Source organism: Pteropus medius, unplaced genomic scaffold, assembly GCF_902729225.1.
Source record: "Pteropus medius unplaced genomic scaffold, Ma_sr-lr_union100, whole genome shotgun sequence".
Taxonomy (NCBI): domain Eukaryota; kingdom Metazoa; phylum Chordata; class Mammalia; order Chiroptera; family Pteropodidae; genus Pteropus; species Pteropus medius.
In genome coordinates, this window is record NW_024351073.1 from 16,136,161 (window position 1) to 16,159,293 (window position 23,133).

Below are 23,133 nucleotides of genomic sequence, written 5' to 3' on the forward strand. Positions count from 1 at the left end.
TGTCTTTGGCAGATTTGGAATTCGAGTGTAAAAAAAATCGTTTAGAGCCAGCAGTGGCTATTTTAAACTATTAAACTGATGTCCCTTTTAGGGTCATTGAGGGCAGGATACCGCAGTTACTTGAAACCCTTGACTGGAGAACCTTTTTTTTTTTTTACCTCCCTGGGATCGAGGGTTACTGTGATTTCTTGGCTCCCTTTCCTTTCTTGGTTGTGTTTATTTAATACACTCTGTTTAAGTTTGAGATTTGAAGTGGCTCAAAGTAAACTTAGTTGACTTAAGACAGTCCAGTGTGACCTTCTTTGAAAGCCAGGGTGTATTTTGTTAATCTAGAACAGTTTTGGAATCTTCCAGCAAATGAGATCGGTGAGGGTTTGTTTGCCTCTGTGTTCGATACTTGTTTTATCACACTTAATTGCGTATAATATTTCAAGTCATTCTGATTTCTGGATGCCCGTTTACACAACTATTTATAATGGCCAAAATGATAAATATATTTTCTTGTGTAATAATATCAAGTTTTTTCTTTTTCTAATTAATTTTTATTATGGTGACATTGGTTAACAAAATCCAGTAAAGTTCAGGTGTACAAGTTTTTTCAAAGTGGCATCTCACATGTGACACCCATATTCACTGTAAGAGGTGGATGGGAAGGAAATTAAATCATCTATTAATACATATTTTTACTTTAAAAAAATGAAATCTGTAATTGTGAGAGTAACATTTACTAATGTGTAGCTCTTTTTTTATGCCTGTAAGAAGGCTCCAGAACTTTTTGCAGAAGTCGAAAGTTAGCCAATGATGGAAGACCGGTGGGCTGTGTTTAATTGCCTTCATCTGTAAGAAAACCTAGGCTCTGCCTGCAGGACAGTAATTCTTAACTTTTTTTTTTCGAGGGGGGAGGGGGTGTTATTTTATTCTCTTCTGGGCCCCTTAGGAAATATGATGAGACATAGAATTTGTATTTGTTTTTTTTTAAGGTCCCTGTCCCCATGAAACCTGTCTGTGGAACACAGGGGGTACCTGGCTTCCCCTTGGGAAGAACTCTGCCCCCTAGCGCAAGTTGGGGGAACTGCAGTGACAGCTGCACCCTGCCCTCACATTCTCTGGTTGAAAAACTTTCCTTACACTAATACCTTGCCTGGTTCAGTGTAGGAGACTTGGTTGTTGGATTTTATTTCAGTAATTAATACAATATTGAACTTAGCGATCATTTACTCCTTCCTCTGCATTTCCTAAATGAAGAGTTAACCCAACGATGTTAAGTCACTTGCCCAAGTTCAAAGAGCTTTTTATAGAATGCAGAGCCTTTTTCTTCTTTTGCTGGTGATTTGAGTATTTAGAGGAAATTTTCATTCATTTACTTTTAATCTTGCAGTGTATGTTTTACAATATTAATTTCTAATCAGCTTTCAAAGTTCTGCCTCTAAGGTGGAGGCCAGCAGGGCCAGTCAGGGAGGACACACTGTCCTATGTTAGAGACAAACCACTAACACAGATCCTGTCTCTGTTCAGTATCTTGTAACAGAGCATCCCTTTCTTAAACTCTCCAGTAGAGAAAATCTTGTAATGTCTTATTAATAGAAACAATAAATACGAAAGTGATATATTTTCAAGGACAGCAAAATTGTAGGGCCTACTTATCACTAAGTGGTGTCCTGTTCTTTGGGAACTTGATGCTGTTCAAGCAAAAGGTGTTTTGAGGATTACTGATGGGACATACACGAATGCTTTGATTTTCATAATAATTATGTAAAGTTTACATGAATGATAATCATAAATACAAATGTAGAAAGCAAGTATTAATGTTTTAAGGAATAAATGATTAGGTATAGCTGGAATATTTTCCACCATTTCTTATAGCCGGTTCACTCTGGGCTGGAACAAACCCAACTCGCAAATTAAGTGGAAACACCTTTCCACTCAATTTGGAAGGTATCCTGGTTTTGGTTGTTACCTGGAGTTGTTTAAATAGCTTTTTAAGCTGAGAATAGTTTTGGAGCCTATTTTCCTCCCCTTTTCATAGTATTTTGTTTTGTGTTTTAGAGCTTATTGATATTTCTTGGTTAAAAAAAATTAGGACTGTTATTTTTGGCAGTTCCTTCCCTCCCAGATCACTTCTCCAGGGCAAAAGGGAAGCACCGAGGGCTTCCTTGTCCCACCGAATCCTGAAGCCCACCCTTTTGACAACCGTAAACTAGAATCGGAAACTATCGCTGGTGTCCCCTTTTCTCACAGTGGGGTGTAGCGCCTGGCCTATTCTGCACACTTTACAAGGATTTCTGTTGCGAAGTGCTTATTTTTTGGCCCCTGTCACATTGAGGACAGCAAAGCCCCGGGAGCAGCTGTGAGCAGGACAGTTGTTGCTAGCAGGGAGCCCTGGCTACCCCCTGCCACCCCATATCGTGTGGCCTGCTGTTCTCACTTTCACCAAATCAGACACAAATCAGCATGGGCTGGGCCTTCACTATTAACCAGAGCGGTGAGGGGAGGAAGCAGAGTGTTTGCTTTTCCAGCTCCGCTGGCTTTATGTGGGGTCACCTGTAAGGATATAAGCCTTGAATGTGCTCTTCTGTCGAGATTAGTAGGAAATAGGCTACCTTATTGTGAGTGGGTTTCAGAATTTTGCATTCAGGGGAACTGCCGCATAATATTTTCGTGTCATTAATTTGCAGGGAACATTCAAGAATGAGTAACCTGTGAAGTCTGCATTAAGCTCGGGAATATTTCTCCTTGTCTAAAAGATCCTGAGCTGATTGAAAAGCACCTCATTTCTTAAAAGTAGAAAAGATGGGGCCCCTGGGAGCCCAGCTGCACCCCTCCCACCTGTGGGACCCCAGCTGGGTTACCTGACCTTCCTGGGCTTTATTTCTCTAGTCTGTAAGTGGGCACAATAGTGTTGACCATGTGTGGTTATTAGGAGACTTTGAGATAATATTTACAAAGCACTGGGTGCATGGTAGGTGAGTAGTAGTAAGAGATTAGTTATAGTGACTTAGAAACTAGAATAAGTGGCCACTGATGGTAAATGAAACCCCAGTGCTCAACAGAGTCGCAGAGTCTCAGCCTTAGAGCTGGTGCCCATATCATTTCTTGTGCCGGATTGCATTTAATGATTGGCTCTCTTTCACCTGTACACTTCTGGCAGATTTTATATTTCCAGCGTTCTATCTCAAGCACGTTCATATTGCTTACAAAATCAAGTTCGCATTCCTTAGTCTAGTTTTCAAGGCCTTCTGATCTTGCAAACTTTTTATTCTTGTCCCCCACGTGAATTCGATTTCAGAGGATCTATTACTAGTCTCGCTCCATGCCTTTGTGCTCGCTGTCCTCGCTGCTGATTGGGTAGCCTGCCTGTCCAGCTCCTTTTTGAAACCAGCCTGACAGGTCTAGTGCACGGTGACCCCTCTCTTTCCTCTGAACTTGGCTCTGCCTCTTTCTGTCCTGGTCTTAAGAATTCACTCCTGTTAGCCAGAGGCTTTACGTATCTTTTCCCCCTCTTTTCGAGTGAGTAAACAGAACCTTGAGAGGTTAAATATCCCATTTATAGGTTTTATTACCTCATTTGCACTCTGAGGTCCTTAAGGATGGGATTCTTGTATAGTTATTTTCCCCTCAAGAACAGTTTTTTTTTTAGAGCCGTAGGGGAGATGCTCATGACCTATTCGATCAATTACGAAGTGTTGTACAATTCTTTGAGGGCAATAAATATGGCTAACTTTTATTGAGTGCCTTCTATGTGCCACACATACACCTGAGCACTTTTCGTTCAGTGATTCATTTAATGCATGTAACAACCCTATGAATAAGGCCCCAACAATGAGGAAAGTGAGACACAGAGAGGTTAAGTAACTGTCCCAGGGTCACACAGCTAGGAAGTGGCAGCCAGGATTTGAACCCAGACTGGCTGTCTCTGGAACCTCTGTGCTCTGCATGGCCATGCTTTTCTTTCCTGTTGGGGTCATTGGTCTTAAGCTGGCGTCAGCATTTCCGGGCTCTTTGATGAAGTGGCGTATACTGTAGGCAGCTGGTGATTCCTGAGTCGAAAACTTCATGGGAGTTTGGGAAAACAAGTGTCCACACCGCAGAAACATTGCAAACCCAGCAGGAAAAGGTGAATCAGTTTTTGAACATGCCACTAATTTTTCTTTGGTTTGTTCTTTACTTAGGAAAGACACACACACCTTCTGTTTCCTTGTCAAATGTGCTTTCTAAAGCTGTGGGTCCCAACCTCAATGCGGATGCCAGAAAGAGTTGTATAATAAGGCACTTAGAAAACTAGGTTTTTGAGAAGTGTGTATTAAAAGAGTTGACTCATTTGTCTCCCCAGTTCTAATGATCAATTATTGGAGGACTCCTCTTTGAGGTTTTCTGATGGAATCTTTCTAGTAAAGATTCCTGATTGCTTCCCCAGGGTGTCTCCATGTCAGTAGCATCTTACTTGTGAGCTTGTTAAGGCTCGTGGACTGATCGTTGACAGAGGAGAGGAACATGGCTCAAAGAACCTGCCTTGAGTAAACCATGTTGCCGCCTCGCCAAAAGCTTTTCGGAAAAATGTCCCTGCCAGGCGGAAAGTGAGAAACTTGAGTCCCCAATTTCAGTGTAGCATCTCATGTCACATGACACGACATCTGACTCTGCCAGTTACAGGCAAAGCTGTGACATGTCTGTAGAAGCACAGCCAGAGCGAGGGAGTGGCCTACATTTACTGCCTCTGCCTTCACCCAAGTTTCAGTAGGCGCCTTCAGGGTTAAAATTGCCTCCATGTGAAAGCATTTCCCATCGTGGTAGTTTAAAAAATGAGATATTTCTGTTAGGGTAGGCAAAGTTGAATTTTTGCTCTTTAGGGTAGGCAAGCTTATCTTTACTACCTGTCAGTGATTTAAAAACCAAGATAAAATGAGATACGGGGATGCTGGAATAGAATGTAGCTTTTTCACTTGGTCTCTTACCCAGCATTGGGTCCCCAAAGAATCCCATAATTTTTTAAATGTCATCTTTTGGGGGTCAGTTAATAACATGTAAGTATGACAGTGGTATCCATTGTGGAGGGAGGTGAACTTATCTCTGTGCTTGTGACATCTATTTTGTGTGTTAAAATCCTGTTTAAAGAAGCTTGGTAGACGGCATGCTTGTGTGTGTGGCCTACCATGAATACATTTTTAGGCTTTCATTAGTTTCATAGATACTGAAATTAAGTTACTAGGAATATATTTACAATTCAGAGTGTTCTTGCTAAAAAAAAAATTGATAAACATCTGCTGTATTTTCTCTGTCATTCTTAAACCATTTTTTTTCTTAATCATGCAAAGAATATGCAATAAGTTTAGAAAATTTAGAAAATGCCATAAGCAAAGACAAAAACCCTATGGGCCCTATTCTTAATGCTTTGTATGGTATATGCTTTTTATGCCTCTATACATGTTTGTGTAGAAGTTCATCTGTAATGTATTTCATTTAAGATTTGACTGAAAAAAGCTTTAACTGTCAAGAAATTTGCATGTGTACAGGCAGCCTTAAAAAAGAACAGGATTGCATATGAGAGATTACTGAAATTGCAGGATGTACAAAATTTTGTGATTTCACTATGTAAGTCACTTAATATTGTGAATCCTCATTATTTCTTAATTCTCTAGGCCCATCAAATATTTCTTAAATAGTTCAACATTTTCACTGCTATACATATTATAAAGAAAACTGAACACAAGCTAATTCATTAAAAATCTGTTTTTAGGTAAGACTATACCTTAATGCACCTTGGCCAGAAAATAGTCTATATAAAAATGTTTGGGCGTTATGTGTGTATGAATCTTTCCTTTCTAGTCATACAAATGTTTTTATTACCTTAATATGACTTTTTACTATGTTCTTGAAATATCAGTTTTTTTGCATGCTTCACATGTAGTTCCTTTTTGATGGAGGAAGTCTTTCTCTAATATTTTAAAAGTAAAATGGCATAATTTGTTCTGTTTGGGGATTTGGGAAGCTTTTGCTAATATTACTAGTAAGAAACAGTTTATCTCAAATAACTGCCACTTGCAAGTTCAAAATTAATAATTGCCACCCAAGACCATGGTTCACTCTTTGATATTTATTTACTTATTTATTTATGCTTATTTATTACTGTCTTTGTGATATACAGGGCACTCTAAAGCCTGTAGCCCAAGGCAGGGATCCTAGGTGTCTGGGTCTGAGTGGCAATGCCTATTCCTCCTGGGCATGTATCATCATTTATATGACCATTTTAGGTTGCTTCTAGTTGTTTGCTTTAATAGAAGACAGCACATGAACATTTGTGTACCTAGATCATTGCACACTTGTCTGATTATTTCTTGAGGATAACGTTTTCCAGGGGTGGGTATGTTTGATCAAAGAGTTTTACACATTTTTACTTAAGATTATTTGGCAGCGAAAGTTTTGTGAGAGGTGTCAGCGCAGCTTACAGCAGGCACGACTGAGACAGACTGTCATGATGTATTGAAGATAAGAGGGATTTCATAACTTTTTGTTAGACTCTTAATGGCATGCATTGTGTTTCACAGAGGAAGTTAACGTATAATACTAGATTCTGTGTCCGCTGTTATATTCTCTGAGCCAGAGTGGAGGAGAGAGGCTTTCTTCTCAGTTAATTACAGGCAGGTCTGTCAATTCACATCCAATCCCCAGAAAATCCTAGTGTGGCTTCTGATGTTCATTTAAGGCCAAAGTACACACAGGGGACCCAGCGTTATGCTGCCTGGGGAGCCATTGGCTATCTGATTAGGGTATTGTTTGTATGGATTATTCTTTTAATTCTCATTCATTTGCATCATAAGTATCCTTGGGACTTTGGGCCACAACGCTTATGTGGTTCTGGTTCTAACAGTAGAGATTTGGGTTACGTACAGCAGTATTGGGGTGTGTATGTGTGTGTGACTTTAAGGTTTATTATTTTTATTAATTACCCCCGGAAAATCTTTCCATGAACCTTGAAATAAAAGGATTGAGTGTTAGGTGCAAACTACACTACATCCTTCATAATGTGCTTCTATTTATTTCCACCCACATTTTGTTCTTTTAATGATGTGAGCTAAGGGTCAAGGAGAACAGCCCTTCTGTCGTTTTCAGCCTCAGATTTTCAGATGTCGACAAGCGTGTCCTCTTTCTAGGCCTTCTCGACCTTGTCGCCAACGACGTCTTCAGCCAGGTCCGTCTTTGTAATGAAGGACTGTCCTGTGTGTTGTAGGACATTGAGCAGCATCCCTGGCCTCTAATCACCAGATGCCAGTAGCACTCACCTCCCTCAGTTGTGATTCTCAAAAATGTCTCCAGACGTTACAGAGGCCCCCCGAGAAGGAAGGGGTACAGAGTGGCTCCAGCCAAGAATCACTGTGCTGTGTCCACACTTTCATGGCCATGGATGGCTTAAATTTGGGTCTCGCTAGTACTTTTTTCACCCTTCCTCGTTTATACTGATTCCTAGTTGCTTTTCATCTCTCTGGATGATAGAGAGCACACAGATATTAGTGCCGAAGTTGTATTCTGTTCTTTGTCATTCAAGTCATGTGTTAAGATGTTCGGTTTGATTAGAATATGGATTTTCGACTGCACCTTCTGCCCCGAGGCTCTTGTTGGTCCCCCTTCTGGTGCTTTACCTCTGACTCCTTAAGTTCCTTTTCAGATCCTCTGACTGGAGCGTTAGAGAAATATGTATTATACTGCACTGTGTAATGAAATTGACGGTTCTCTGCTAGGAAAGAGAAGGTCAGATTCTCAAAGTTTTGAGAACATGTTGAGCTAAGTTGTATCTACTGCCCTCTTCCCCCATATGTTTTATACAGTTTTATTCTGGGATGCCTTTTTGTTAAAAAATAATACTCAGAAGTTGCCAAAATAGTACAGCGAGGTCCTGTGTACCTGTCACCTAGCTTCCCTGGTGATGACATGTAACAATAGTACGCTATTAAAAAAAAACCCAGGAAAATAACATTGGTATAGTCTATAGAAATCATTCAGATTTCACCAGTTTTTACATACACTTATTTGTATGCACATGTGTAGTTCTAAGCAATGTTGTCACGGGTATAGGTTTGTGTAACTACCAGCGTGATCCTAGTACAGGACTCTCCGCTTTGGGCTACCCCGTGGGCAATACCGCCTCCTCCCCCCTAGTTAACTACTAATCTGTTCTCCTCTAACCTATAATACTGTCTGTGAATGTTACATAAATGATTCAGTATGTCAGCCTTCTGAGGTGGGCTCGTTAGTGCCCTTGAGACCTGCCCTTGTGTGTGTGCATGGATAGTTTGTTCCATTTTATTGTTGAGTAGCAGTTCCATTGTGCTGGTGCTTATTTAAACCTTGTCATTAACATCCATTATCATTCTGAGACTAGCAAGTATCTGCGCAGTAGATTACTCTGTTTTTTGTCCCATGGCTGATAAGAGCTCAGATGCTTATGGCCTTCCTTGTTTACTCCTTGTAGTAAAATGCTGTTGTCAAAGGATTTTATGATTTGTGACTATGTCTCAAGTCGCTTGAGGTAGATGTGGTCACACCTGGTGCATTCGAACCCTTGCTCAACATCGTAACAACTGATCGGTCCCTATTCCTGGGCTCTTTCCCCGAGATAAACTTCAGGAAATCAAATGACTTTTGTCTTGTGTGGTTAATGCTGTCTTTGGTGTCACAACTCTAACATGTTGCAGCCCCTGTGCACCAGCCAGGTGAGGGAATGGATGTTGGAGTTCGCTAGAGCCCAGACTTCTTGGGATGCCGAACAGAAATGCAGCAAAAATGTTCTTGTCATCCTTCAGTATCTGAGCAGGACTGAATGGGAAAAAAAAAAGATTTCTTCGATGTGAGACCTCTGAGGCTATTGAAAGTGCCCTTTTCTCAAGTTCTGACTTGAGTCAGGCATATGGTGGTGGCAGCGGGGAGGGGACCATTGAGTGAAAAGCATGACGAGAAGCTAGAGCGCCTGACAGACAGCCTCCATCCCCTTGATCAGCCAGGACAGGATGTCTCCAGCTGTCCCAGTCCTAGGGCGGTGGGTCTGAACCACCCCACGCGGACTGCCGGTCTCTGAACCAGGCCACTGGGCTTTGTCTGTCTCCATCATGGATCCCCTATCTTTCTACCCTTTTCCTTTTATAATTAAAATCTGAGCGGAGAGTACGTTCTGAGTCCTAGGGGGACCCCCATATTCTCACCAAGGTTATATAGCAACGGATTTCTCCATGTGTGGATTTAGTCTTTGTAACTCCTGTTGTATATGGAAAACGTCCATTTTCTCTTGTTTTTTTTTCCCAGCAACTTCGCATATAGAGTATTACTAGTGTTTCAGCAGCAAGTAGGTGAGCTGTTACTTCTCAAGTATAAAAGAAAATACTTTTTTTGTTTAGTTAATATATATAAGACAAATCTAATATGTCATATATATGTACACATGTATGTTTGTATGTGTGTATAATGTGTCTGAGTCGGTTCCAATTCCCGGTGACCCTGTGAATGAGCGATGCCCCCAGTGCCCCGTCTTCACCAGCTCTGGTCCGCTCCTGCCCGTGACTTCTCTCATGGACTTGATCCATCTCAGATCTGGTCTTCCTCTTTCTGACTGCCTGCTGTTTTCCCCAGCATTCTTGTATTTTCCAGAGACCTCTGTCCTCTCATTATGTGCCCCAAGTAGGACAGCTGCAGTTTGGTCATTTTTCCCGATAGTGATGTTTCAGGCTTAATTTACTGCAGGGGAAAAAAAAATTTAGGGCCCACTCGTTCGTCTTCCTTGAGGTCCGGGGTATCTGCACGCCTCTCCTCCAACACTGTATTTCAAACGAATCAATTTTCCCCATCAGCCTCCTTCACTGTTCCACTTTTGCCTATGTACAGAGTCACCGGGAATCCGAGAGTGTGGGTGATCTTAGCCTTGGTGTCTCAGGACACGTCTTGGCTCTCCGTGGCCTTTCCAAATTCTTCATTGCTGCCCTTCTGAGTACCTTCTTACAGCCAGCCTTTGGTTTCAGAAATGAAGTATCCTTCCAAGGCCAGGTGGCCTGAGAGTTTTTGTCCATATCTGGGCGATGTATTGTTTGCTTGCTGTAAGAAGCAGAGTCTTCGGGAGGCAGCATTTCCGAACTTCTTACAGTAGAAGTTCAGAAAAAGTAGAAGCAGCCTCCCCACCCTTTCGCACATTTTTGCCTTCCTAGGATGGGGTCATCAGAATACTACCTTGTTAATCATAGGTACTGCGTTTCCAGAAGATTTTCATTCTCTGGGGTGCTCTCAAAATTAGATGCCAAGTTCAACTTTAAGGACGTGAACTCAGGTACAGACTATAAATTCTGGCACTAATTTTTCAGACCTTGAGAACCACTGAAATTCTTGGATATTTTTCTTGATGATGTAGCTTTTTCAGCCATAACAATTTCCTTTGAGCAGATCTGGAGGTTAGCTTACTGTATTTTAGGATCTAAAACTGTGTTCACTTAGAGTTCTCTTTGGAAAGCCAGTGCGCCTTTTCTGTAGATATTTCAAAGATGGACTCGCCTGTCGTTTTTCAAGGTAAGCATCAGAAGAAAAAACATCTGATAAAATGAGCTCTTGGTTGTGAAATTAGGAGTGCATTCTGGCACACATATCTCAGTCAGCAGGTCAGGGGCTGTTTGTATATGTCCTGAGGGGTAATTTGTACATCTGTCTTTTCACCATAGTTACTTTCCAGTAGTTTTTCAGGAAAATTAAAGCATGGATCATCAATTGGAAGAGTAAAAATGGGGAGCAAAAATCATTCTAGTTGGCTGGCTGAGGCCTTGCTTTTCTGCGGATTATAGGTAGCATTAAGAAAAATGTGCTTCTGGAAGTGGAAAAATCTCACAGAGGTCAGAAGGCTCTTATGGGATGTAACGTTATCTTTATTCTCCTGCTGTCTTCGTGATATCAAGTAGATTCCTTTTACCCTGAAGCACAGAGAGAACCAGGCTACTTTACTCAACATCTACCCCTCAAATGACGGGGTCAGAAATATAACTGAGGTTGTGTCCTTTGAGTCTCTTAAAATCCCTGTGGGCTCATAAGCCTCCAGTGGATCCCGAAATGGGAATCTCTAGAGTTAGCATGTGCTTGTGAGACAGGAAGTGGGAAACCCTCGGAAGAATTAAAGGCCTCGGGAGGGTTTTCTATTGGGTTATGATAAAATGTTTGATGAAGCTGAATAGTTATTCCCTCAACGAAAGCAGAATTTTTGGATGCTTTTTTTTTCAGTGGTGTATCCGGTCTTTATTACACCCAGCTTAAGAGGAAATTACCTTTTAAAGAAAAAAAAAATTACATACTTGTAGTATTCTCTAACTCAAGTCCAAGGAGGAAATGTATACTTAGGATCTGATAGAGTGGAAGATTTCGGTAACTTTTAGAACAAATGGAACTCTGCGTTGTGGCTTAGCCAGTGTGCTGTCTCTTCAGCCTCCATGCCATCAGCATTTTTGTTTATCTGGTTTAACTTTGCAAATTTTTTTGGTCAATTTACCATGGGCTGGGACCGTGCTAAATTCTTTATGTGGATTAATTTCCTCTCCCCAACAGTCTTATGTGGTTGGTTCTGTTCTCATCACCATTTTACATATGAGAATGCAGAGTCTTAGAAGTTGATGGTCGGCCCAGGTCCGCACAGCCCGGAAGTGGTAGAACCAGGATTTGGAACCAAAGTTCCAGCTCTGTGGGACTCAACTTCGTTTGGAGGTGGCGGCGATGGGTCACGTAGACAGAGATGCAGATATGTGTGGAAGTCTTTGAGGATGTGTATTTGCTTCTCCACAGCAGACCACAGTCATGAAGAATTATCCATTTTTACCAGTGACTGGAACAAAGAATAGAATTTTCCCATAATCCAAAAACACAGCCCTTCGGATTGTTTTTGCGATAGCAGCAACTGAACATTCATCCTGAGTGAGAGGTATAGTTGGGGTTCAATTTGGGGAGATGATTCAAAGAATAGTTTCAATGACATGTTTATAGGTTTCCGGGCAGCATCTCTGCTGAAGGCGAAGTTCACACTGCATTTCCTGTCATTTTTCTTGGCGTTTGTCTGTTGCTGACGTACTCCAGATTCCCATGAAGCGACGTGAGAGGCGTGTTTGCTTTGGAATCTGCGTGCAGCTTTATGAATCTTGCTTGTCATCTGCCGAGCTGACAGCTTCTGTCTGCCTTGGAGGTGTAAGTGGCCCCTCAGCTGTCCAGTCACAGATCTGGGCGTTCTGACTCTTCACATCTTCCTCAGCACAGTTGGTTAACAGCGCCTTTTCATTCAAGTTGAGGGATACTTTTTTCAAAAAAAAGACTTTTTTTTTTAATAGCAGTTTTAGGTTTACATCCAGTAATGAAATTTTAAGAAACCATTTGGGAGATCGCCTCTTTCAAGAGATGTGAGATTTTAAAAAGATAATGGTTTACATTTAAATCGACTTTTCAAAGCTGAAATTCAGTTAAGATGGTGATATGGTAGCTGCCAATGTTTTTTCATTCCTAACGACATTGGAAACTACAGATTTGGTAGTTTAAAAAGAAAAGTACTAGCCTGGTTATATCAGCAGATGCATTCTTTTACCATAAAGTATGCAGTCTGGATTTGGTAAGGGCTGGGCAGATCTTTAGGGATGGGGTTAAAATTATTTTCTGTAGAACAGTCATTCTCTACTGGGGGCACTTTTGCCTCCCTGGGGATATTTAGCAATGTCTGGAGACACTGTGCAGAAGATATGACTGGCATCTAGTGGGTAGAAGCCAGTGATGCTACTAAACACCCTAAAATGCCCACAGCACAGACCGATTCAGTCCAAATGCCAAGATTGCTTCCGTAGTGTATTTTTAGGGGTATGTAAGGTGCATTCATCTGATTTTTAAAAGTAATACCTGAATTCTATTTTATAGTTTCATTATAAATCTAGATCTATAGTTATATTTTCATTACATTCCAAAATTGATTTATGTAGCATTAGTGAAAAATAAATTTATTATATATAAGTGTGTATTTATCTAGTGCGATACAAAGGTATTTTTTCCTGCCCTTCTTAACTGTGAACTTCTGTTTATCCTAAAAAAGCAAGGGGATAGACAAATAGGCCAGGTCTGGTCACGGAACATCAGGAAACTGACATGTGCATTTCTGAGCCGGAAGAAAGCTGGAAGGGGCCAGCACTAGAGATCTGCTCTTAGCTCCCTGGACATTTTCTGTCATTTTATTATTTTAATTACCAGGCACTCTGGTTACCGATCCTGATAATGCAAGAGGTGACTTGTTGGAACCGGGGTGAGTGAACCTTTACCAACAAAAATCCACACCTTTTCTTTTCCGTTTCTCAGTTTTGATGACTAAGAGTGTGATTTTTCTTTCTGTTTAATTTTCACCTAGCATGTTTTCTTGCAAGCCACGGTAATGAATCACTGAAAGCTTGGTAAGGCTGTTGAATCAGCAGGCAGAACTCTTATTTGCTGGAAGTACATGGAAGAATACTTACAAGTTCACACCCTTGCTGTTCTCCGCAAATCTTTAGGCAGGAGGGAAATTAACTTGGGTTCCTTTTAAAGTTCGTGGATTTAATCTGTGGTTCAGGGGTGAGTTTTCTTAAATTTCAGCTTTATTGAGGTATAATTAACTTAAAATTATAAGGGTTTAAAGTACATGTTGTGGTAGGAGTGAATCCTTTCTATGTTTCTTGCCTTTTTTCCCCCTTAGCAGGAGGACTGAAAAAAATTAATCTGATGTTCTTTTGACTTTGTTGCTTTTTAACGTGGAAGACGCTGTGAATGAGACATCTTTCTAGATGAACTTTAGTGTCATGCATACTTTATTATTGGGAATCATTTAAATAGACTCCTCAGGACTCCAAGTAGGATATTTAATTTGTTAAAATAAGGTCTGTGCCATTGTCTGTTGACGCAAAATGAACCTAAGTGGATAATTTGTTGGGCATTAGCTGACCCTGATGTAGAATTAAGGTCGCTGGAGATGGCTCACGATGGAAATCTTGGCTCGATAATGAGGCTTCAGTGATGACATTGTCACCAAGGCTTGGACTTAATACTCGTGACCAAGCCATTGAGCTTGTGTGGGACATGCGCCAAGTACTTATTCACCAGCTCAGTTAATTCAGATTAATAAGAAACTTGAGTATGGTGAATGATTTCTTTGCTTCAGAGACCACTGTTTATTAAAGACCAATGCTGGTGGAATTCAGTGTGATTCACTTGTGTCAAGGGACCTGTGATGGGCCTGGCATGTGAGTGGAAGGCTGTGCTAAAGTCGACATCTAGATTTGACTTGGGTTCCCACCCCTGCCTCAGACCGTGATGTTATGGAGGGGGCACCAGAAGACACAGGAAGTACACTTTCACTGATGAACTTGGAAGGTCCCTTAGGTTTATCTAGACCTCTATAAACCTCTAAAACTAACAACCATAATAATAGAGGACATTTGTGAGATACTTACTTGGTGTCTTTTGCTGTGCGAAGCCTATTACGTACATCGTGTCATTGAATCCTCTGTGTATTAGGAACTGTTGTTAATCCCGTATAGAGCTGATCAACCTGATGACTTCGGTTAAGTAACTAGATAAGTCACATAGCTGGCAGATGAGATTCCAAGTCTCTTGTCTAACTCCAGAGTCTGTGTGTGTTCACGCCTTCTCTTCCCAGTTGATATCACAAGCTTATCACAGCTCTCTCGACCAGGTAGAGTGCCATTCTGGAAGACCAATTTGTCAAATATTTAGACTTTTCCTAGCACTGTATAATCTCACACTAGGCAATCATATTTCAAGGTAATTTTTATGGCTTGTGTACCCAGTTGAAGGTGTGTTTTGTCTAGGACACCCTCAAGTACAGGACAGATCTGGACTAGAAACTATATTTGCAAATAGGCAAAACAAAAATAGTGGATTCAGCAAAAGTAACAGGTCTGCAGATTAACAGTGACATAGATGGGCCACATAGGCTGCCTGGTCCCAATCAGGAGATGGTCCTGGGACACTTTAATTTACTCTTATGCTGGCCACTCTGGTATCATGGGCTTACCGATGATGGACATCAGCTTCTCTTGGGAATGGGTCCTGAGAGCTTCACAGGGGACTCCAGCTGAAGTTCATCAAGGTCCTTGGGAAGGTGTCACAGGTTGGAACCACATGGAGTGGCTGCATGGCCTGCAGGTGGGATCAGCAGAGTGGACTCTCTGGTGTTTGTGCTCTGCCCACCTGCCAACACTGGAATATCAAGGCCTTTATTATTTTGTCAGTATCAGATGGATCTTGTTCATGTGCCTCTGCCTTTCTCGTCCTTATCACCCCAGTCCAGGTGCCTGCTTCCAGCGAGGCTAGCTGGGTGTGCTATATTGTTATTTGCCTTACCTGAAATGATATAAAAATTTTCATCATTGAGGTGCAGGGAATACCCAGCGTGATGGAGGTTATTCCTTCTTCCGGTACCTCCTTAGCAACTGTGTCCTCATGCTCCCTGCCTCCTGCCCGCAGTGAGTCTAGATTTGGCTTTGCCTATTTTATTTAAGGCTCCGATTTCTGCCAGCCTTATTTCTAAACTTTAGTACACATGCATGTATCATGGTTCTAACTTGTCGCTTTTGTTCTGACTTCAGATCTTGTGGTCCCCTGGCCATGCCCAGACTCCACATCACATCTTCCGCTGCTTCGGCCCCTGGCCACTGCCCAGGGGTGATCTTGTTTCTGTGCAGATCTGTCCCTTCTGGCCTCCTCCCCCATGCCTGTCTTGTTGCTGTCCTGAGGCTCTCGGCGATGACAGGTCTCATCCTTTTTCAACTGGAGTCTCCACCCTGCAGACACAGTTTCTCCAAAGAGAGATCTGTGAAGGAGATTCTCCAAAATCGGGGGCAGAACTTGAAATTAATCATGAGATCTTGAGTTTCGGATGCACGTGAGGAGATGCGGGAAATTGCAGTTTGAAATGTTCACCAGCGATTCATGGCACAGACGCCTGGCACAAAGTGTTCAGTACCTTTGAACTCTGATTATGTTTTATAACTGGATTTGGAGAACGTGGCGATGTTTGATGTTTGTGGGAGGATATCAATCACAAGAGTGGATGCCCTGGGAGACACGTAGACTCCTTTTTGGTGAACCTCATGAAAACCAAAGGGAAGACAGAATCAGTTCTTGTTTTTCTCTGAGGAGTAAACAGACTTTCCGTGCGTTCTAGTGTTCAGTTGGCAGCCGGCCAGGAAGCGTGCCTATAGCTCAGGAATCACCCCAAACCAAACTAATGGAAAAAGTCTGACTTGCTGGAGGCTGAAATTCAATATCAAGACAGGACGTGGAGTGTGTGTGCGTGTGTGTGCGTGTGTGTGCACACGCGCGCGCATACGCACGTGTGTGCGATGGTAGGGCGGGGTGGTGGGTGAAAGACGTTGGAAGCCTTAACCCCTGGCAGTATTCTATAAATAGAATACTTACTCACTTGGGTGGGTAAAATTCATGCTTTTAAAAACGGCTTTATTCTGCCATTTGGTCAGAATTAAGACTCGATCCAATAAATTATGTCCGAGACTGGCCTAAAAACATACTCATTTTCCTTTTGATTTGAGCCAAGTTTAATTAAGAGCACTGCTTGACAAGCCCATTAAATAATTGAAACATTTCCCTTCAAAAGCTTACTCTGAATGGAGGCTTTCTGTACAAAATAACACATTTTTTAAAGAACCTATATTGAGTGCCAGGCACTGTGGAAAAGGGTCGCAAATGCTGGTCCATAGCGGCCTGCGGGTGAGGAAGAATAAGGAAAACGAGCCAGGTTGCAGGCGACAGGGCCCGGTGGGGATTGTGGTTCACCGAAGCTCACAGACCTGGGAGAATTAAGGCTCAGTATTGCCAGGTCTTCTAGTTTTTAAAGAGAGGCCAGATTTGTAGGTGTCTGTGAATTGTCCCCACTTGTAAAATGCTGACAAGTGACGCAGAATGCTTTCCCTGAGCTGGCCAAACAAAATTTGGGGCATGTACGCTCTAAACAGTGAAGGAGTGATACTTATTAATTTTGGAGTGAAGGAAGGGAATCGAGTGGCATCTATGTTCCTTTGGGTTTGTTTTAGCTTCCCAAAAGTATTTACTGTGTTACGAAACCATTTTTGAGAGGATGGTATCTAGGTTAAATTTCTGCATTTTTGGAATGGATCCCCACGTTATTGTCGTGTGGGACCATTCCTTAGGTTTTACTTGGCTAATCCAGACAGAGAAGCTGGAGAATCATGTCTTTTGAAAGGAGAAAAAGAGTTATTTTTCTATTTTAAAAGTTTACTTTTTTTTTTTTTGGTGGAGATGCGCGGTCTGGAGGATGGGATGCCAAACAGGTTCTGTCCCGTCGCTCTTCACTGAATACTCTTTTAGGAATGACCGAGGACCTCCTCCGTAGAGTGTAGTTTAGAGCAGCGGTCCCTAACCTTTTTGGCACCAGGGACTGGTGCTCCTATGAGAATCTAAGGCCTGATCTGAGATGGAGCTGAGGCGGTGATGCTGGCGCTGGGGAGCAGCTGCAAATACAGATGAAGCTTTGCTCGCTGGCCCGCCACTCACCTCCTGCTGCGCAGCCCAGTTCCTAACAGGTCACAGACCAGTACTAGTCTGCGGCCCAGGGGCCGGGCACCCCTGGTTTAGAGGGAAAGGTGTGGAAGCACATTGCCTGGGTTTGAATGCTGTCCTGCTGCTGCCGAGTGTATGACTTCGGGCAAGCTAGTCCCCATCCAGTGCCTCATCCTTCCGTCTGCAAAATGGGTTTGCTCATAGCTGTATTGTATTACTCTGCTTGAGTTGCCGTAACAAAATACCCCAGAATTAAACAACAGACGTTTACTTTCTCATAGTTCTGGAGGCTGGAAGTCCAAGGTGAAAGTGCTGGCTGATGCGGTTTCTGGTGAGGTTTCTCTTCCCGGCTTGCAGAGGAGGGTGCTTGTGTGTGTGTGTGTGAGTGACATCTGTGGTGTCTCTTATAAGGGCCCTAGTAATGTTGGGTCAGGGCTCCACCAATATAGCCCCCAAATAAAACCCTGAATCCATTACACAGTCATTCCCCATCTACCCCTCCCCCAGCTTGTGGCAACCATCAGTTTACTTTTTCTCTGGATTTATCCATTCTGGATATTTCATATGCATGGGGTCGTATAGTATGTGAGTTTTTGTGCCTGACTTCTTTTACTCAGTGTGTTTTCAAGTTTCATCCACTTGGTGTATGTAGCATGTATTAGTACTTCGTTCCTTTTTATGGCTGAATAATATACGAGTGTTAGCTCTGATTTTACATAAGTATGTATAAAACACACTGTATAGAAATGTCCATATTTTATACATATATATATATATATATAAAATGTGTATATTTATGTTTATTTCTGTCTGGCAAGAGGCCCACAATTAGACTGGAATGGATGTATTGTTGTGTTCTTGGAGTACAGTGTCGTGGTAGCTGTAACGCAGGTCTCACTTCGTACCTCTCTTTTCAATTGGTTTAACTAAAACTTATTTTAAATGGTTTATCCATGCCCCTCACATCCCCCACCTAAATATACCGGAGGTAAAAAGCATCCTCAGAAAACCTAATTGTAATTAATTCACAAGAACCTGGGGCTCATCTTTCAACGGTCAGTTTGCTCACATGTATAATTTGACACCCATATTCCATGGTTTAATGTTGATTTCGTCATTTGCCTTAAATACATGCCAGCTGAAATGAATATAGATTTTCTGCTTACAGCCGCTTAAGGGAACATTCAGAGGTGAATTTTTGCTTTAGTTTTAAGTGATTTATCAGTTTGTTGCTCTTTTCCTCATAGAGGAGTAAAACGTTTTTTATATTATGTTTTAAAATAAAATGTAAAGCTCAGAAAAAGGAAGTCACATAGATGTGCTGCTTGCATCCCCTTTTCCTTCCCCAGCAGCTAAGATCAGGAAATACCGAAGCATAAATTTGCCATATTTTTCCCATAATAGTTACATTGAAAAACTTGGCCATAAGTATACTTTGCTTGCTTTTTTCCCACACTGATATTGTCCGTTCTGTGGGTGGTTTTTTTTTTTAAGAGGGAGTAAGTGCCTCATTATGTAAATGTTGTAACATAAAAGGCCTTTTAGTATTGTCTGCATAATCCTTTTGGATACAGCACTGGGCCTTATTTAGGGATGGATGAAATTGTCCAGTGTCCCGTGTTTTATTTATTTTTTTCTTTTTCCAATAAATAACTAGATGAAAATGCCGTCACGGGCGATCTGTCGTTAGATGGAGTGATCAGTGGCCATGTCTTTGGTCCTTTCTGTAGCATTTGATATACTTTGTCCTTGGGGCGTCCGCGGCCTGCATTGTGCTTCTTGCTTCCTCTGTTGGCTCCTTCTGCGTCTCGCATTTGAGAGGCCGTGTAGCATAATAACGAGAGCACGTGCCCCGGGATGCCTTCTGTTTTGAGTCCCGGCCCCACGATTTAATAAAGTTGCAAAGAGGCCAGGAAAGAATAGAAACGGAGTCAGGTTTTCCAAGTGGCTGTTAGAAATCATGATCATCTCCTAGGTCCGTAAATGTGCATCGTTTCCTCTTCTCCACGTTAGCCAAGGGGGTTGAGAGGAGAAGGTAGACCAGGAAATGTCGCTCGGAAGGTGATGGCAGGACGCACAGCCTTCTGGCACCTCTTGGATGTGGACGATGGGGTTGTTTAGGGTGTAGCTTTCCCCACTTGGTGACGGTGAAGACCTTCCAGCGGGGCTTGTGTGGAGGAGGAGGAAGTTTGAGATGTGTTGGCTTCTGCCATCCAGTCCTTGGTACTTAGTGATTTAAAACGGGTTCCCCATGAGGTGTCAGTGGGCCTGAAACCAGCCACAGATCTAAGGGGAAGAAGGCTCTCAGTGGGGGTGATTTTGCCCCCTGAGGGACATTTGGCAATGTTTGCAGGTATTTTTGCTTGTCATAACTAGAGGTGGGGTTATCCAGTGAGTAGATGCCAGGCGTGCTGCTAAAACGCCCTACAGTGCCCAGGACGGCCCCCCACAACGGAATTATCTGGCCCCAAACGTCAGTGGTGCCGATGTTGAGGAATCTGCTTCAGAGTCTTCCTGGGGAGGTGGGGGGAAGGGCGGGTTCACGTTCTTTTAGTCCTGGGAGCAACACGCTGGCTCCTCACTCTGTCGTGTGGGGACGCTAAGGGAGGGCCATTCTGGACCCCACCCCTAGGAACAACCAGGGACCTAATGGCCTGAGCTGTTCTTTCAGGCAGCAGGCACCTGTAGTGCCTGGTAATGGATACAGGCTGTGTGTGTGAGGCACACATCACTTCTGACACAATGCCAAGTAAGATGTCTCTGTTGCCTCTGACGGGCTGCATTTGCGGATGTGCCCATCCTAACCGATGGCTGCTTTTCTTCCCTTTTTTTTTTTTTTTTAAGTTTGCTGTGGAAGATATGGAACAGGAAATTGGACTCAACAATTGCTGGATTGTTCTCCCTCCTCAGATGTCACTTTGTTAACAAGCTGCTGTTTAGTCCCCACAGCTCTCACCCTGGACCCATACGTTGTCCCTGTGTGGGGTCTTCTCTGACAGTCAGTGTCTTTGACATCAGGAGTTAAATTTCTTAGTTCCTTCCCTAGCAGGGAGTTTATCCTTAAAAGCAAACAGAAGATCAGTTGGTATCACTGGGTTCGCGAGAGCCCTAAAATGTCTTTAAAAGTGGGGTTGGCAGACCCTAGAGCAGAACTTTCTCGCTTTGGGTCACTTGTTGGTCAGTGGCTCTGAAAGGGCCCCGTTGCCCTGGCAGGCTGGGGGCTGCTCCTGCAGTGGGGGGAAGGTTGGGTGTCAGGGAGGTGGCTCTGACTGCAAGACAGATGCTGGCTTGAAAGTGGGGGTTGGGGGAGGGTGTCCCTAGGTGACCCTCCTCCCCCTGGCTTCTCTCCTGTCCGAGCAGTGGAACTCTGGCTGTGAGGGTGGTAACAGTTTGGGAGACGGGGTTCAGGTCAGGGAAGTGACTGTCCTGAGCAGACAACAGTAGGCTTTGCAGAGCGACACCAGACAAACGAATGAGGTTGGGTATACTAAATTCGTTCCTGGAAGTGTTTCCTCAGAGAGTTTGGAAGCCGAGTGTGTGTTGGTTTGCTTAAAGACGGCATACCCATCTCGGGAAAAAGAGTTTAGACCACTCTGCACAGCAACCATGATTCACTGCCTCATGTCATGCGAGTCACACATGCAGGGCTCGTGTAATAGAGGCTCTGGGCTGTTCTCCTGCAGTTTGTGTTTTAGGTGGGTTAGCCCGATATTAAACTTGGCGTTCTCAGCCCAGCCTCTCTCAGCTCAAGAAACACAGATCCTCACTCTCCTTTAAACACACAGTTCCCCTTTGTATTTTTATCTGCACGTTTTCGTGTTGTTTTTCTTTCTCTGCATTTTATTATGGCTATTTTCTGTTTTTACTAGTTTTGTCTCTGATTAAACTCTTTGAGAGCAGACTGTCTTTTATCCATTTTCAGGCCATCGAGCAGTTCTGTCTGCCAGGTGATTTTACTGATATTCATTCCCTTCACTGCTCTGCTGATTAGAACTGACATGCATTTTGTAAAGCAGAGAAATGTCTCTGGAAAACTAAGTGAGGGGAGGGGCGGAATTATATGGAATTATGCAGATGGACTTGCCTGGATATAAATAATCTTCTGGAACATACACTATACACAAATAAAACTTTTTTAAAAAGGAGAAAAACCAGGTCTACCACCTGTTGGCTCTGGGATCTCGGGCAAGTTCTTCGACTGCTCTGTGCCTCATTTCTCACATCTGTTCACTGGGGCCTTATTGGTTGCTGGCCGATTAGGGTGGCATCAGAATTAAACAAGTCAGTGCCTGTGAGGAGTTGGGAACAGCAGCTGGCACGCAGTCCATGTGTCTGCTGGACTCCGAAGCCCGTGTCCTCACCTTTGGAGTCTGTGTCCTTCTTGGCCCTGACATGGTGCCCTGTCAGCCAACAAGGGCTAAGTCAATATTTGTAGAATGAGTGAACGCATTCGGAACTCAGAGAGGTGGTGCTTCTCCAGGTAAAGTGAATTTGCTAGAAGGTGAGAACCTACCTTGGGATGCATGAAAGGAAGGGAACACCAGGTCCGAGTTCTGAAAAGCCTCATGCATACCTCAGCCTGGGCTGAAAAAGCAAACAGCTTCTCAGATCAGTCGCTTTAAATGAATCTCCACCCATGTGAAAAACACGGCTCTCACGGCTGCCAGGGGCCAGGGCACTGGGGGCTGGAGCGGTGGCGGGAATTCCCAGAACTCTTTCTGCAGCCCGGAGAATGAGTCAGGCCGGTGCAGAGGGTGGCCGGGCAGTGAGGGGGTCAGTACCTGGGTTCTGGAGTAGGAGGGACTGGTCGCTCCTTGCCGGGACTCCAGAAGAAGGTGGGCGTCGGTAGGTAATCCAGGGTATGACGTGTTTTTACTTGTATTATTGAGGTAGCTTTTACTTGTATTATTGATTCCCTAAAATGTGAACCCCAGAATCGGTTATACCGGTTTTCTCACCTATTTAAGCTGTAGATATAATCTTAGGGAAGTGAGTTGGACACAAAATGTCAAGGTCATTGTAAAGAGGGCAGGGCCGGTAAAAGACAAACACACTGTCTGGGCAAAGTGTCCAGATGGGTGGAGTTTATGCCAAAGTCTCCCATGTTCTCGGGTCTTTGTTACAAGTCCATCCTTCTGTCCTTCCTAGCAGAGGTGGTCCTGGCCCACATCTAGCAGGGAGAGCTGGCATCTCAGGGGTTATTTATTTACTGATTTCTCTGTCAGGGGACAAGGTGCAGAGGTGGCTGAGTTGGGGAGGCAGGCCAGGGCCTCCCGGGGTGGGTGGGGGGCGTGATGTCGATGGCCGATGGCCAGGCTGAAAGGGTGCTTAAGTATTTCTGGCAGAGCAGCAGGAAGAGGCTCAGTGCAGGCTGGGTGCGAATGAGCTCAGCCTGGCCGAGACCTGGGAAAAGCCCACACGAGGCCGGAGGGGGAGACAGGCCACAGTGCTCGTGGGCCACGGGCCGAGGGAAGGTTCCGTCCAAATGAGAAAGGCGGGGCTGTGGGTCTGCAAGGATCACTCTGGCTGCTTGGTGGCGTGCAGACTGAAGGAGGGCAGGGC

General features: G+C 43.4%; 1 protein-coding gene across 3 annotated transcripts in view; it reads left to right on the forward strand.

The window, feature by feature from the left end:
- MYO10 (myosin X) overlaps positions 1–23,133 on the forward strand; it is a 189,684-nt gene that overhangs the window by 1,206 nt on the left and 165,345 nt on the right. The window contains exon 1 of one of the 3 annotated variants that reach the window (XM_039842749.1): positions 13,455–13,587. The exons of the other annotated variants lie outside the window; for them this stretch is intronic. The gene's annotated coding sequence lies outside the window, so the exon portion shown is untranslated. Of the gene's footprint in view, positions 1–13,454; positions 13,588–23,133 lie in introns of those variants that run through there. 3 annotated transcript variants of the gene reach the window in all.